Here is a 13,941-nt window from a genome sequence, read left to right as displayed (position 1 = left end):
CCCAGGAACAGACCTATAAGCAAAGCAGATATTTCCTTGTGGATAATAGAAAAAAAAAGGTTTAGAATTACTGCTTTTTGACCCTTATTGATGAAATTACATGTTTAGTTTATACCATAGGCATTTTTATGAGTGGAACATGATTATGAGATCATCTCCTACATAAGACAATAGAGCTGTTGAGTGTGACATTGAAATCCCTGATGTTTCGATCAACAAACAGAGCGCCTGGCATTACATTTTTCCAGGGCATTTTACTCTAGCAACACAGCTTTGAAAGAGACGGCTTAATCAAAGCTCCTTTCATTGCTGGGTTTGTCTTTACTCTGTCTTAACCATGATGAAGACACTGTTGCTAGTAAATAGATTTTCTCTCTCTTCTTATCCTTGTCTCCTAATGGCTGTTTTCCATACCTGTATTTACCCTGGTGAAACTGGTTGAGTTTTACCTGCTTCAAGTCTTCAGTTAACTGCAGCTGGCCATGAATACTCATTCAGACCTCTCCAAGATGTTTGAAAAAGAAAAATTTCTTAATAAAACAAATGTACCACTCTCCGATCCTTAGCCATCTTATTAATGTCTTCTTCTTATTTTGGTTGTACACATGGAGATATTGCAACCTCTCTCCCCAGCTGTCAACAGTTTGACCATGGTGCTGTGTTCATATATGAAATACACAGTCTCCACACCTCAGGTCAGGTCTGCAAAAAAGCTGGGGATAGAAAGTTGTCATTTTGGCATCACAAGGATAACATATGGAAAGAATAGGGTGGGATTATTTTTCCAGGATCCAGGTTTGATTTTTTTCCTTGTTACTCATGAAATCCTAAAACTGAATTGCTAAAACTAGTCAGCTTCAGGTGACTTTACCCTAGAAATCAACATTAAATTATGAACTGGAAGTGTTAATTTCTCAAGGGCAAGAGTTGGGAAGGATTTTTCTTCAAAACAGAGTTGTTGAGCACTTGAGGGTTACTATGTGAAAGCATACCCTGCTGTTTCCACTTCTGTCCCAATTCTGAGTTGGGAGGGTACCATCAATTAATCAAGCCTCAAGTATTTATTCGGCGCATACTCTGCACAACAGGGATTAAGAGCCAAAAACATCACACTTTTCACATAATATAAAAGGCAAAAGTGTATCTGTGTTCAACTGGGCCTATTTGTCTTTAACAGATGGCTAGCAAGGGCTTCTATTCATCTCAGTTTCCTTGACTTCCTTCCCAGAACCTGTTCTGCAACCACAGCCTCCTTGGGGAATGATCCTCACTTGGAAAGGATCAGAGGATACCCCATGCTGCTTTGCTCTTTTCAAGGTCACTTATCTAGCTTGTAATTAAAAACACCTGTGGACATGAGGTTATTTTTTTTAAACCATTTTGTGAATTAGTGCATTGTCTTTTGAGCCATGTCTATTAATATCATATCCCAAAGCTGGCCAGTGATCAGAATCTACGTTCAGGTAGTCTACGAATGGCAAGCTACGTGCTCCTCTGAGGATTAAAGCAACCCATGCATTGTGTGCCTTTAGATTCATTTAAACAATTGAGCTATTGACCTAGCTTACATAGTTTCTGTAGTAAATGAGATCATTTTAGCTGTTTGAAAACAATTATTTGCTTAAAAGAAATATTTACTTTAAATGCTACTACATTGTACTGAGCTGTGATATATATATATATATATATATATATATATTTCAAAATATTTAATTTTATCTTTGGAAAAGTTCAAGAGATCATGGCGTCTCTACGTTATTTTAGTCTATGTTAACCTACCATAGATGAATAGATGGCCTGATACTACTTCATCTCATAAGTCACACAGTTAATCCAAACCAGTAAATATCCTTCTCATGGACCAGGTCTTTCATAAGTATTAACTCATTTATCATCCCAGTTTTTCGTGACCAAAGCAGAAATCCTTTCCCAGAAATGAAAACATAGACTATAAGCTGCCTGTGATCACACAGCGAGTGAGGAGCCCAACTAAGGTTTAGACCTAGAGAGTGGTCATGCTTCCTGAACTGCCTCTAAACCCTTACGCAACAGCAAGAGAAAAGGGGCTATGGGTCATCTCCATACCCTTAGAGTCTTTTCTCTGTAGGATCCATGTTCTTCCAATAGGGTCCTAGCTGACACAAAAGGAAGTGCATCATCCCAGCCCCTGTTCTGCCTGTGGCTCCTGTAGGTGGGCTTCTTCCTCCATGACTTCCCATACTTCTCCTAAGAAGACCAATTCCAATTAGATGTATAGTTACATACAGGTGGCATATAGCCCCAAACCCTTGCTAACTAAGCCCTGCGTTTTTGATCTAGTAGTTCATCCAGGATGTGTCTAACTCTTGGTCCTCTTTTAATCTTCTTGAATCTTACCCACAACCCATAAATAGTCAGCACATGTCTGCGTGGGCAGCAGTAGATGTAAGACACCTGTGTTTTCCAAGCCTCATCACAATCAGAGGCATGCTGTGAGTTAGTTCTTAGTCTTTGGCTAAATGCCCATAAAAGAAGCATGGCAGAGAGGAGTGCCTGTCCAGTGGACTGAGGAACAGTGGGGAATGTTACAAAATAGAATTCAGGATGCTAATACCCAGGACACTCTCTTGGGATGAGCTCCTCTTAGCAGGAACACCATGTGTCTAGAAATAGTCAAACACTTCACAAATTCAATCCAACTTATTCCAGTGCTGGTTTCCTGACGGGACCCTAGTCATTTAAAAGCTGAACTCACTGCATTGCCAGTGTGGGCTGACACCATGCAGAATATTACACTTCACTACTGAACATTTTTTATCTTTGTAATTGATTGGTTGCTTGGCATTCTAATGGATGTCACTAGATGCCTTTTAAGCATTACTTAAACCTAGATTTGAGGAGGCAATCTTAAAATCTGAAATAAGAACTTATCACTTAATTTAAACTGGATAACCAAATAGTATAATAAGCCTATGATAAAATTCTGCCCATAAAATAACCACTTGTAAATCGTCACTCTTTCAACCTCTCTGCAGATTCTTAGAAGGTAGTGCAATGGGGAGAGAGGACTGAGAGACACGGTGGGTTCACATGAGGAATCAGAACGCCCACATCCTCCTTTTAAGCAAATTATGATGAGTCCATTGAAACTCCTAACAGTTGAAATATATTTCCAAAAAAATTACAGTTACTTTACTCATGAAAATACATTGTCAAGTGTCCATCGACTTTTGGGATGTATAAATTATCACAGTCTTTGAGGTTGGGAGCAGAAACGTTAACATGCTTTGATTCTGCCAACATATCTAGATGTTTCGGCCATGAGCTGAATGAATAGTTAAAAGATGGATGGGATGAATGTCTGCTAAAACATCACAAAAGGTGAAGGTGAAGGTTAGCTGGAAAGCAGAATGATAAGTTTATTTCTTCAATAACATGTCTCTTAAGAGTGCAATAGATCAACTTATGCTTAAAGCATGGAATCTCTCATTGGCCTCACCTGGTTCGAATCTAAGCAACTCTACCTGTTTGTTGTTCACTTAAGACTCCACCACCATTAGCCCTTGAGACTCACCAGCCTGTAGCATGAATGGTTTCTAATCACTACGAAGCCCAAACACATGAATATCATCCTTGTCATTTAGCTAACCAATTTTAACCTAACAGACTCAGAGAATTTGGATCACATAGCTCGTGAGCCTCTGAAACAAATGGGCCATCCTGCTCTAATGTGGGATACTGTCAGTCCTCACTCCAAAATAAAAGGAAGAAGAAACTTAATTTTAGGGCTGAATAGCAACGTTTCTGTTACATATTGCTGCTTGACAAACTACTAGCACTTTGTAATGTCTAAAGTTTGCTGATCCAAATTAATTCCTGATAAGAATGAGAAACACACACACAGAGAGAGAGAGAAAGTTGTATAACTTACCAAGGTCATTTATCTCACTAGCTGCTTGAAAAAATAAAAATAAAAATAAAAAAAAAACAGACATTTCCCCGCTCTAACCCAACTTCTGTATTGATACTATGCTCTCCAGTGTAAGAGCCAGAGCTTCATACACCCTAAACAATCCACAAATATTTGCTAGAAGACAGGATGCATGGGCAGTTGCGTGGATGAAGGAATGCATACCAAAACAGGTGACACCCAACCTGTAACCAGTGAGTCTGCTATAAAGGCATTGTTTCTGTCACTTCAAGAATTACTGTAAAAGACTTCAAAGTATTATTAATTAGACACGATAGCTCTGTTGCTCATTGGATGGAAAATAACAAGAGTGAAAGTCTGTGAGCCACCAGCATATGGGGATCTGATAGTATTCCTGCTGGATTGGATGGAGCTGCCGCAGCAATGGCAGCCGGTACCACAGTCAAACTCCAGAATCCACCCAACAGTTGTCCTGATGAGTTTTATGTCTTTGCTCATTATCAAGGAGAATTCATCTTTTCAACATTTGTCTCTTCTTTACTTTGTGGGCTGGGGCACACTTGCCCACCATGACAGATGTAAAGAGGTCACAAGGACAACCTTGAAGGAGTTGGTTCCATCTTTCTGTCATATGAGTTCTGGAGATGAAACTCAGGTCATTTAGATGGGCAGCAGGTTTCCTTACCCTGAACCATCTTGCCAGGCCCCTACCAAGAAGAATCCAAAATCTCTTTTATCTGGAATTTATTGAAATCTTGTACAGTTATTTATATCATGCATGCTTATCTTTTAGATGACAAGTCTGTAAATTTTTTTTCATTTTTCCTTTCAAAGTAGGACAGGGTAGTATTCATCTACCATCCAAACAGGAAGGTAGAGTGAGGGGCCCTGAGGACATGTTAGACCATGACATGTTGTTGCCACACACCTTTAGTTCAAGCACTTAGGAAGAAGAGGCAGTTAGAAGGCCAGTCTGGCCTACATCTTACTTCTAGGCTAGTCAGCTTCCACAAAGAAATGCAGTTTGAAAAGCAAACGTTCTTTTCTCCCTTTTGCTGTTTTTACTTTACAACCGACCAGCTCATGACTTACATTTTAGGTTTGTGCCCCAATCCTCTGATCTATCTAAGATCACTCTGAGCCCTGTGAGATGAGCTAAAATCGTAAGCTGTGAAGAAAAGTGCTTTACAACAGCGTCCAGTGGTTTTGACGACCTTATGTATTCTTTCTGCAGTTCTCTTGTGTTCTCTAGGTACTGAACCAAATTTGCAAAGGAATGCTTTTACCTCTTTGTGGTTATCAAGTAAAGTTGAAGTTTCTGATAGTTCAGTCTCAGGGAAATTCTGTAAACACCAGGTGTCGAGGACACAGGTGATTAAAATATCTTCCACATTTTCAAAATGTCAGCCGCTCCCACGAGAGGACTCTTAAGTAAACACCATCCATATTCTTAGCAGATGTTATCAATGCATCTCAGTATAATTGTAGCTTTCCAATATCTGCACCATTAATGACAGTTCAGCGAGGATTCAAAGTGCTTTGATTTTAATCAATGGTCATTTAACAGATAGCTGTGCTGGGCGATGTATGCTTGTCATTGAGTCCTCTCCCTTCACCAGATGGTATCTTTGGATTGTTTTGACACTTCATTGTCTCTGTGGCCGATGACTCATTGTAGGGAAATCCCTGCGTACTCAATGTGTGAAAATAAGATTGTTTGGTGTTCTTCGCAAGTGGCTAATTTTCAAACAAAGAATTACACAGATGTGACAATTTCAGCAAGATGTTGTCAAAATAAGAGCAATCTAGCAACAAATCAAATCAGGTTCATGTTCAGCTGTGGGTCTGCTGCTGGTATCAGGAGACTGTAACAGTGTCAGCCAGGATGGCTTGATCATTGCAGATGGCACAATGTCAATTTTCCTTGTCCTCCTTATCGGCTCCGTTTGCAGTCACAATGCAGCACTTCTAGAATTTCTTCCCCACTTTCCCTACTCTACCCACTACCAAAGGGGCCATGTTTGGAATAAACTGTTGGTTGTTTGGAAATAAAATGATATCTATCAGAGAGAAGTTTTAAAGGTCACAGAAAGAGACGATCCATTATGAAAGCGGCTTGGTGCTTTAAGGAATTCTAGGCTTTAGCCACTTATCCTTACATAGTAGAAAGGTAATTCCCCAAACAATTCAGAGTCACTGCAAGCTTAGCCCATGGCGTTAGCAATGGTACTAAGAAAATGAGGTCACATGGTGTTATCATGCGTTATTTTGAGTGTCAAAAAAAAGCCGTAAAAGTAGCCCATTACCATCAATGGCAACCGGATGGGCAATGAGGGTAAAATACTGCCTTCTCATTGCAGAGAGCTGACACTGCAGAAACATTCAGAGCCACTCAGGGTAGCCCAGCACAAAAGTCTTATGATGTATCACCTCTTCCCAGGGTTGCTCAGAAACAGATAAAGGAAGGCAAGGAGAAGGGTCATACACAGCAAATTCTATTTCAAAAGAATAATGAGAGGGAGGAATAAGGTTGTTTTGCAGACACTGGTGATGCGGATGCTAAAACGTGAGAACTGTGATCTCTCAGAAAAGCACATTTCATTTCTGATCAGCCTTCCAGAAACGGCCGTGGGGCAAAAGTGACTGAAACCAATACAATGAGAATTCTAGTGCGTCTCCTCTGTCTGAAGTGACTGGTGCTACACTCACTCCACAGCACTTACCTATTAGAAACAGAAAATAGCCTACTGTTTTCCATTTCCATTTGGGCTCTGGTAATTCTCACTCTGTTTTATAGGCTTCTACATGGGAATAAAATATATTACAGCATTACATACATTCTGGAAAATACACACAGAGCCCTTGTCAAGAAGGAAAAAAGTGTAATAATCTCTCATGAAGACTGAGAGGGAGAGAACTCATTTAAGTAGATAGTTCATTTTCATTGGTATGTTTAATAATTGTCTCATTGCTTGCGGGGTTGTGGGGGTAGTAAATATAAAACTATTAAGTTAATGACTTGAGCACTGCAGTGGTAGAAGGCTTTTTTTCTTTGTTTCATTTCATTTTTGAGAGACTTTTGGTGAAGTTAAATGTGCCCGGTGTGTTGTCTTTCCCGACCCTTTCTCCAGCCCCTTCTGTTTGGGCTGGCACTGAAGTTCGCTTTGCTCAGTAGGATATGGTGCTGGGGACATGTGAGGTGAGACATCAAGAGAACTTATATACCTGTCGTTTTTCCCACTTGGAGCTCTCATCTAAAGGCAAAGTGAGCCTGCTAGTTGCTAACTGATATATGTGATATAACAGACATACATGCAAGACCTTCTCAGACCATCAACCCAACAGATGAATGAGACCATAGAGGTGACCTTTGTAGAAGAAATGTCCTGCCGAACTCAATCGAGATCACTGACTCTCAGTGTAACAAAGCCATAAAGGATTAGTGTTTACGCCAGTATCTTAGGGCTGGGCAGTGGTGGCGCACACCTTTAATCCCAGCACTTGGGAGGCAGAGGCACGTGGATTTCTGAGTTCAAGGCCAGCCTGGTCTACAGAGTGAGTTCCAGGACAGCCAGGGCTATACAGAGAAACCCTGTCTCGAAACCCCCCCCCCCAAAAAAAAGGCAGTATCTTTTTTGATAATTTGTTATAAAAGAAAAGAATAATGAAAAAGCCATTCCAAGATGGCTAGCATGCTCCCTCTGAAGCCCAGAGCCCCATCTGTTATGAGCACGGGTGACGTGTAAAAGAAAAAGCTACTGTAACCCACTGATGTGTCTCTGTCTTCCTGTCTTCTTGGGAAATGATCAACTGAGTTAATGTATGGGCTGTGGCACATAGTCCTGGGGCACATTTTATTGGATGTTCCACCTTAAAGCTAGGTGAAAAGTCTTGGTACTCCTTCTTAGTCTTAGTGAGCTGAAGACAAATATACTAAACTAATAACTGAACTTACTTGGTGACATAACAGGAAATGGTAACATGAGCGTGGGGTAGTACCACACCAACACAGAAGGCTTGTAGAATTGGGCAGGTTCTTATCTTCTACATGTGCCTTAGACTATATGATAGAATCACCCAAGGATCGTGGAGCCAGGGTATATTTCCCTTCACATGGTGCAAACTTTGTGTTTTGGGGGGAACACTAAGTCCCAGCTCTAAGATCCTTCTGATGAATGACTTACCTCAGTCTTCCCTCCTCTTTGCTATACTTGTTTCCTGATCCAGCTGTTACAAACATGTAGAGAACCTTAGCTGAGATAAATTCACTACCTGGACACATCTTCGAGTCTGACCCAGCACTGTTACTAAATTCTTTGAGAACAAAAGAGCAGTCATAACTGGCTTACTACTTCTCCTACCTACTCTTCTTCCTCCCCTCTTCTGCCACTCAGTCTTGCCCCTCTTCCTTTAAAACAAGACCTTACCTTGCAGACAAGCCTGGGATTGAGCCCATGAAGTAGCCCAGATTTAACTAAGTCTTAAATTCCTCCTCCCTGTACCTCACAGCGGTTGGGATGGCCAGCAAATGTCACCCACTGTTTCGACCTGCTCCGCTCTGCCTGGCTAGAGACAAAAGACTTAACAATGCCTGAATAGTTACTATAACAAAAATGTTGTGACCTGCTCCACTCTGCCTGGCTTGGCCTCCCAAGTGCTGGGATTAAAGGCTTGCGCCACCACTACTCAGCTCAAACTGCCGCTCTGGTCTTCAGGTCAGGGTCTAGAGAGAGAGAGTGGGGATAAGGGGAAGAGACGCACAGAATGGAGACAAGACAGAGGTTCTGATCAAGTCTCATTTATTGAAGGGAAATCTGGGGTATTTATACACTTTTGCCACGTACCTTGTAGGCTCCTGGATATGACGTAAGCCTTACAGGCATAGATACCACGTGTGCCTTGCAGGCATGTATGGTGTGGATAGCATGTGGATAGCTGCTTTCTAGCCGCTTTCCGCTAGAAGTCGGCTCCCAACAACCCACAGTACGCTTCTTTCTAAACTAACTTTAAGCAGCACCTCCATAATTGATACTTCAGACAGGGATGATAAGGCCAAAGCATGAATAAAAGGCTGAAGACTCTCCAAATCCAGAAAGGGATGATCAGGACTCTGCACACAGGGGTGGCTTGGCCACTCTTCATCTCGTTCCTATACGAACATTTTGACTAGCTCCAGAGTGCTGGTCACCTTGCTGGGTAGTAAGGGGGTGAAGATGAGTCATGTGCTTACTGTGGAAAGTTCATAATTCACCTGTGGAAATTGGCAATGCAAATGATTAGAATTCTTCATATAGGATAAAAACATGCCAAAAATACACCATCATGCTTTCAGTTTTGAATCATGATATGAAGCACAGGATCTCTCAAAACTTCTGTTTTCCCAGCCCAGATGTGTTTTGTATTTACCAAGCTCCTGCACATAGAAGAAACATAATATTTCTGGTTCCTGATGTGACAAGGATCAGGGCTTCTCCACATGGCTCCCAGGTTATGGACCTGGTAACCATCTTTCTGAGCTGGAGGAGGTGATGTGCCTATAATCTCAGAACTCAGGAAAGTTGAAGCAGAATTGGAGACTAGTTTTGTAGTATATAGCCTTTTAAAAAAAAAAAGAAAAGAAAAGAAGAAAAAGAGAAAAAAACAGAACAAGGTATCTTGTTGTCTGTTCAGCAGTATGTTAATTGTTGTGTGGGTATAGAAGGACTTCTGTTTATTATAGCTGTGTCAAAGTAAAGCCAGCTAAATACAATTACTTAACCCATTAAATATTTTTAGATAAATAATGAATTAGTTGAGTTTTGTTCTTAAATGTCTTACTCCCTATTAATTATAAGCTCCTAGAACATAGATATGTAACCTTAGTCACCTGTGTGCTCCTAGCAATCCAGCAAACTGGCTACATAGATCTGTAAATACCATCTAACAAATACTCTTCCGGTTATTATGATGTTTTGGATTAAAATATCCCCTATAGACTTATGCTTGAATACTTGGCCCCCCTTTGCTCATGCTCAGGTAAGTCTAGGAGAGTGATGCTGGAGGAGGAACAACCTTATCTGGAGCAGGATTTGAAGATCCAAGGCCACACACCATTCTTAGCTCTCTGTCCCTGCTTCCTGTTTGTAGTTGAGGATATGAACCTGAGTTAACACTTCCTTCTGTAAGTTGCCTTTTCACAGTATTTTAGAGCAATAGAAAAGTAACCAATACAGAATTGATATAAGAAAATTAAATGACATATTTTAAGTTCTTCCTATGAATGGTTATGAACATGGAAGTTAAAATGAATCATGAACGTTTGTCTCCTACGAATGCACTTTTAGCTTGCATGTCTTTGAATGAAGATCTTTTTGAAGAACTTAAACGTAAAGTTCAGAATTCTACTGTTATACTTAATAAAGTGTTGATTAGGGGCACAGAGTAGGACTTCTAACAGTTCAGTCCATAAAACAAGAAGCCGCAAGAAAACCACAGCTTATATATGAATACTTCAAACTTTGTTTTCTAAGGAAATTATTAAATGTAAAATATTAAGTCTGAACCTTTAAACTTCAATTCTTAGCCAAAGGCAGCTCAATAATCACATTATTCTGTGCTCCAAGGCATTGGCTAATACAGTTAGCTTGACAACCAGTTCATAATGGGCACAGATCAATTTGCTGTGTTACACAAACTAGCTTTTTCTTTAATGGAATGCATTCTGTTAATGTAGGACAATCTTTAGGCAGTACTGTCTTCTCTGTGACATGAACAGATTTCTCAGGAGGCAAAGAATGATTTTACACAGCACCCAAAATCAAAGACTTAGAGAAAAGCTGTGCTTGATCCATTTTAAAATAGCCACACATTTTCACATCCTTTTTAAACAAAATTTCAAATTCTAGGGCTTTATATGTTCTCTCAAATCAACTGTGAAATACATGGCAGTGATCTCAGCATAACCGTATTCTAATGAATGAGGATTTTGGAAATTTTCTCTTATCCCATCCTAATAGGATACGTATGAATGTGTATATAAACATCTTAATAGGATGCATGCACATAGATATGAAGCTGTTTACTTTAGTTAAGTTTCCCTCACTGCTGTAATGGTAGGCAAGTCATTTGGGTTAGGTCGCCATTACTGCAGTATAGTGCATGTTGGAGTTTGGACAGAAAGCCTGCAGTGGTTCAGCCCTGATTAGATCGGCCCAGTCGTGAAGGCTGTCTCCTAGTGATGGGTCATCCACAGCATCCTAGAAGATTCTGCTTTGTCTTTTAGTGAGGTCCTTATTTTCCCTGTGAGTAGAAAGGGGAAACATAAGGCACCACATAATAACTTCAGATTAAAATGCACTCCAAGGTGTATTAAAACACATCCACAAAAAGCCAACACCCACCTGGTTCTGTGACCTCAGAAAGCTACGGGTGCAAGGAACCATGAAGCTGACGTCACCTGTGTGCCGCTCTCTTATTCTTTCTTGTGAGTACTTGCTCCATTATTTCTACTTGTATTTTGTGCTTGAAGCCAGATAGATCTCTGGCCTCTCCCATTCGAGGCCAGCACTGCACCTCCTGAGTCTCATCTCCAGCTCTCTGTTTATTCTACGTTTTGAGACAAGGCCTCCTAAGTCTCCTAAGTTAGCCTTGAGCTCAATTTGTAACTCAGACAGGCTTTCAACTAACAACTCTGCCTCAGTTTCCAAGTATCTTACCCAGCATTCCTGTTACTCTTAATATCATTTTCCTATTAAAGGCCTTGTAATTGATATCATTAACAAATTAAGACTTTGAAGCCCTCACAAAATCAATCTATGAGATGCTAGCCAGGTAGTTACACCTAGTCTACATATGACATAAAAACACTTATGAGTATGTGTGGTCCTGTATGCTTAGCTGAGTTACATCTTAGGGTATACTTGGGAAGAAAAAATAGATAAATTTGGGGGATTGCTTATATTACCTGCTTTTCTGTTAATTCATCAATAGAGTGAGTACCTAAACTAAACTTGCAGGAATATCAGTGATCCCCCTATCAGGACCATATAGAATAAACCCTACTAACAAGGCTATGCAGTGACACTCATATCAGGCCTATATGCATTAGTCCCCATTTCAGGGCTATATATTGTTATCCCCCATATCACGGCTATATGCAATAATTCCCATATGAAGGCTGTATACAGTAATCCCCAATTCAGGGATGTATACAATGACCCCCATCAGGGCAGTATACAGTAGCTACCCATTTCAGAGATGTATACAGATACCCTCAATTCAAACCTATATACTATAAATCCTATACCAGTACTGTATACAGTAATCCACATATCAGTGCTATATACAATGAATACGATATAGGGGCTGTATACAGTGATCCCCATTCAGGGAATGGGGATGTAACTCAGCTAACCATACAGGGATCATACATACACATAAGTCTTTTTATGAAGAGAAGTTAAAGACCAGCTCAGCTTGAAGAATAAACAGCTTGAATAACAAACATTTTAAAATAGCATTCTTATCCTACTTTAATTTTTTAATCTTTTTTATTATTGAATATTATTTATTTACATTTCAAATGTTATCCCCTTTCCTGGTTTCCCTTCCACAAGCTGCCTATCCCATTCCCCCATCCCCTTGCTTTCAGGAGGGTGCTCAACACCCACCCATCCACTCACACCTCACCGACCTAGCATCCCCCTACACTGGAGCAATCTTTAAAAGTTTAATTGGAGGAAACAGAGAGAGAGAGAGAGAGAGAGAGAGAGAGAGAGAGAGAGAGAGAGAAGAGAGGGGGCTATAATCAATAGTTTGTTAACAAAGAAAAGCACTTAACACTTTTTCTGGGTTGGCTGACATCCTCTGTAATACAATCATGCTTATGACTAAGTCGTATTTTCCCCAGACTTGCACCTCTCTCCTGGCAAACTGTCCTTGGCTCCCCTCCCTGTGCCTGCTGTTGCTACTACTGAATCAGGCTTAAGATTAACTGAGTAATGAGATACCCAGTGCCGTGATGGTGTGCTGGATCAAGGAGTCTCTGCTCACTCCTGTTCCCCACCTCATTAATTAAATAAATTAAAATAATTAATAAATAATAATTAATTAATTAAATGATTTAATTAAATAAATAAATAAGTTGGATGCTGATAGGAAGAGCAATCCAACAGTAGAGTTTGACTTGCTCTGTGCCCTAGCAACCTGATTTTAGTTTGAAACTCCTGTCAACATCGGTGCCTCAGAGAAACAAGCCTGATATTTGTAAAGTAAGGTTCCAGATTTTAGCCTCAAAGGAAAGGTGTTCAGAAGCATAAGTCTTCAGGGCAGAGCTAAGGTCATTATTATATACCCTGTATGTCTGTAACATGACACAATACAACATAGCAAATATCCTTACATATTACAAATATCCAAACATAGCAAATAACACAGGCTGGAATGTTGACAGTGACCTTGGTTATCCAAAGTGAAAGCCATGTAATTATAAAAAGTGTTGCTACTCAAGTGAGTTAGAATTCTGCTCAGACATCTTCTTTAAAAATAATTTTCAATTACACTATACATTATTACTCACTGAGCATGAGTTTCATGGGGACATACAACTTTAGTATATCAACCGTTTCTGCCCAATTTAATTAAAACAAATTATTTCACTTCCTTAAAAACCAAGACACCGACTCTTTCTCTGCATGACTCTGGCATGGCTAAATGTGTTCACAGAAAATGTCTAGAAGACTCGTTGTTCATTTAACAATTTGTTGACAGAAAACCTGAAGAACACTTATATTCTCCCTAGAATTCATTATATAGTACACTTGATAGAAACTAAAATATGTGAAATAAAAATCTCAAACATTTGATTTTCCCTAAAAATATACAGCCTAACCCCAAGCAGAAAATTACTAACACAGTTTTAACATGCAACTTTTTAAGGATCTGGGAGTTACTAGTTAAAACCCATGCACGTTCTATGGCATACATACCACTGAATATCATTAAAATAATTTATAGACTGTTAGTGAATTTTATACTTGCAAGAAAAAATATCC

General features: G+C 39.9%; 1 protein-coding gene across 1 annotated transcript in view; it reads left to right on the top strand.

Moving 5' to 3' along the window:
* The window catches only part of Gpc6 (glypican 6), a 1,004,917-nt gene that overhangs the window by 586,829 nt on the left and 404,147 nt on the right, over positions 1 to 13,941 (top strand). The window lies entirely within an intron of this gene.

Source organism: Arvicanthis niloticus, chromosome 3 (assembly GCF_011762505.2).
Source record: "Arvicanthis niloticus isolate mArvNil1 chromosome 3, mArvNil1.pat.X, whole genome shotgun sequence".
Taxonomy (NCBI): domain Eukaryota; kingdom Metazoa; phylum Chordata; class Mammalia; order Rodentia; family Muridae; genus Arvicanthis; species Arvicanthis niloticus.
Note: the sequence above shows the minus strand (reverse complement) of the source record. Positions and strands in the feature narration are given on the sequence as shown.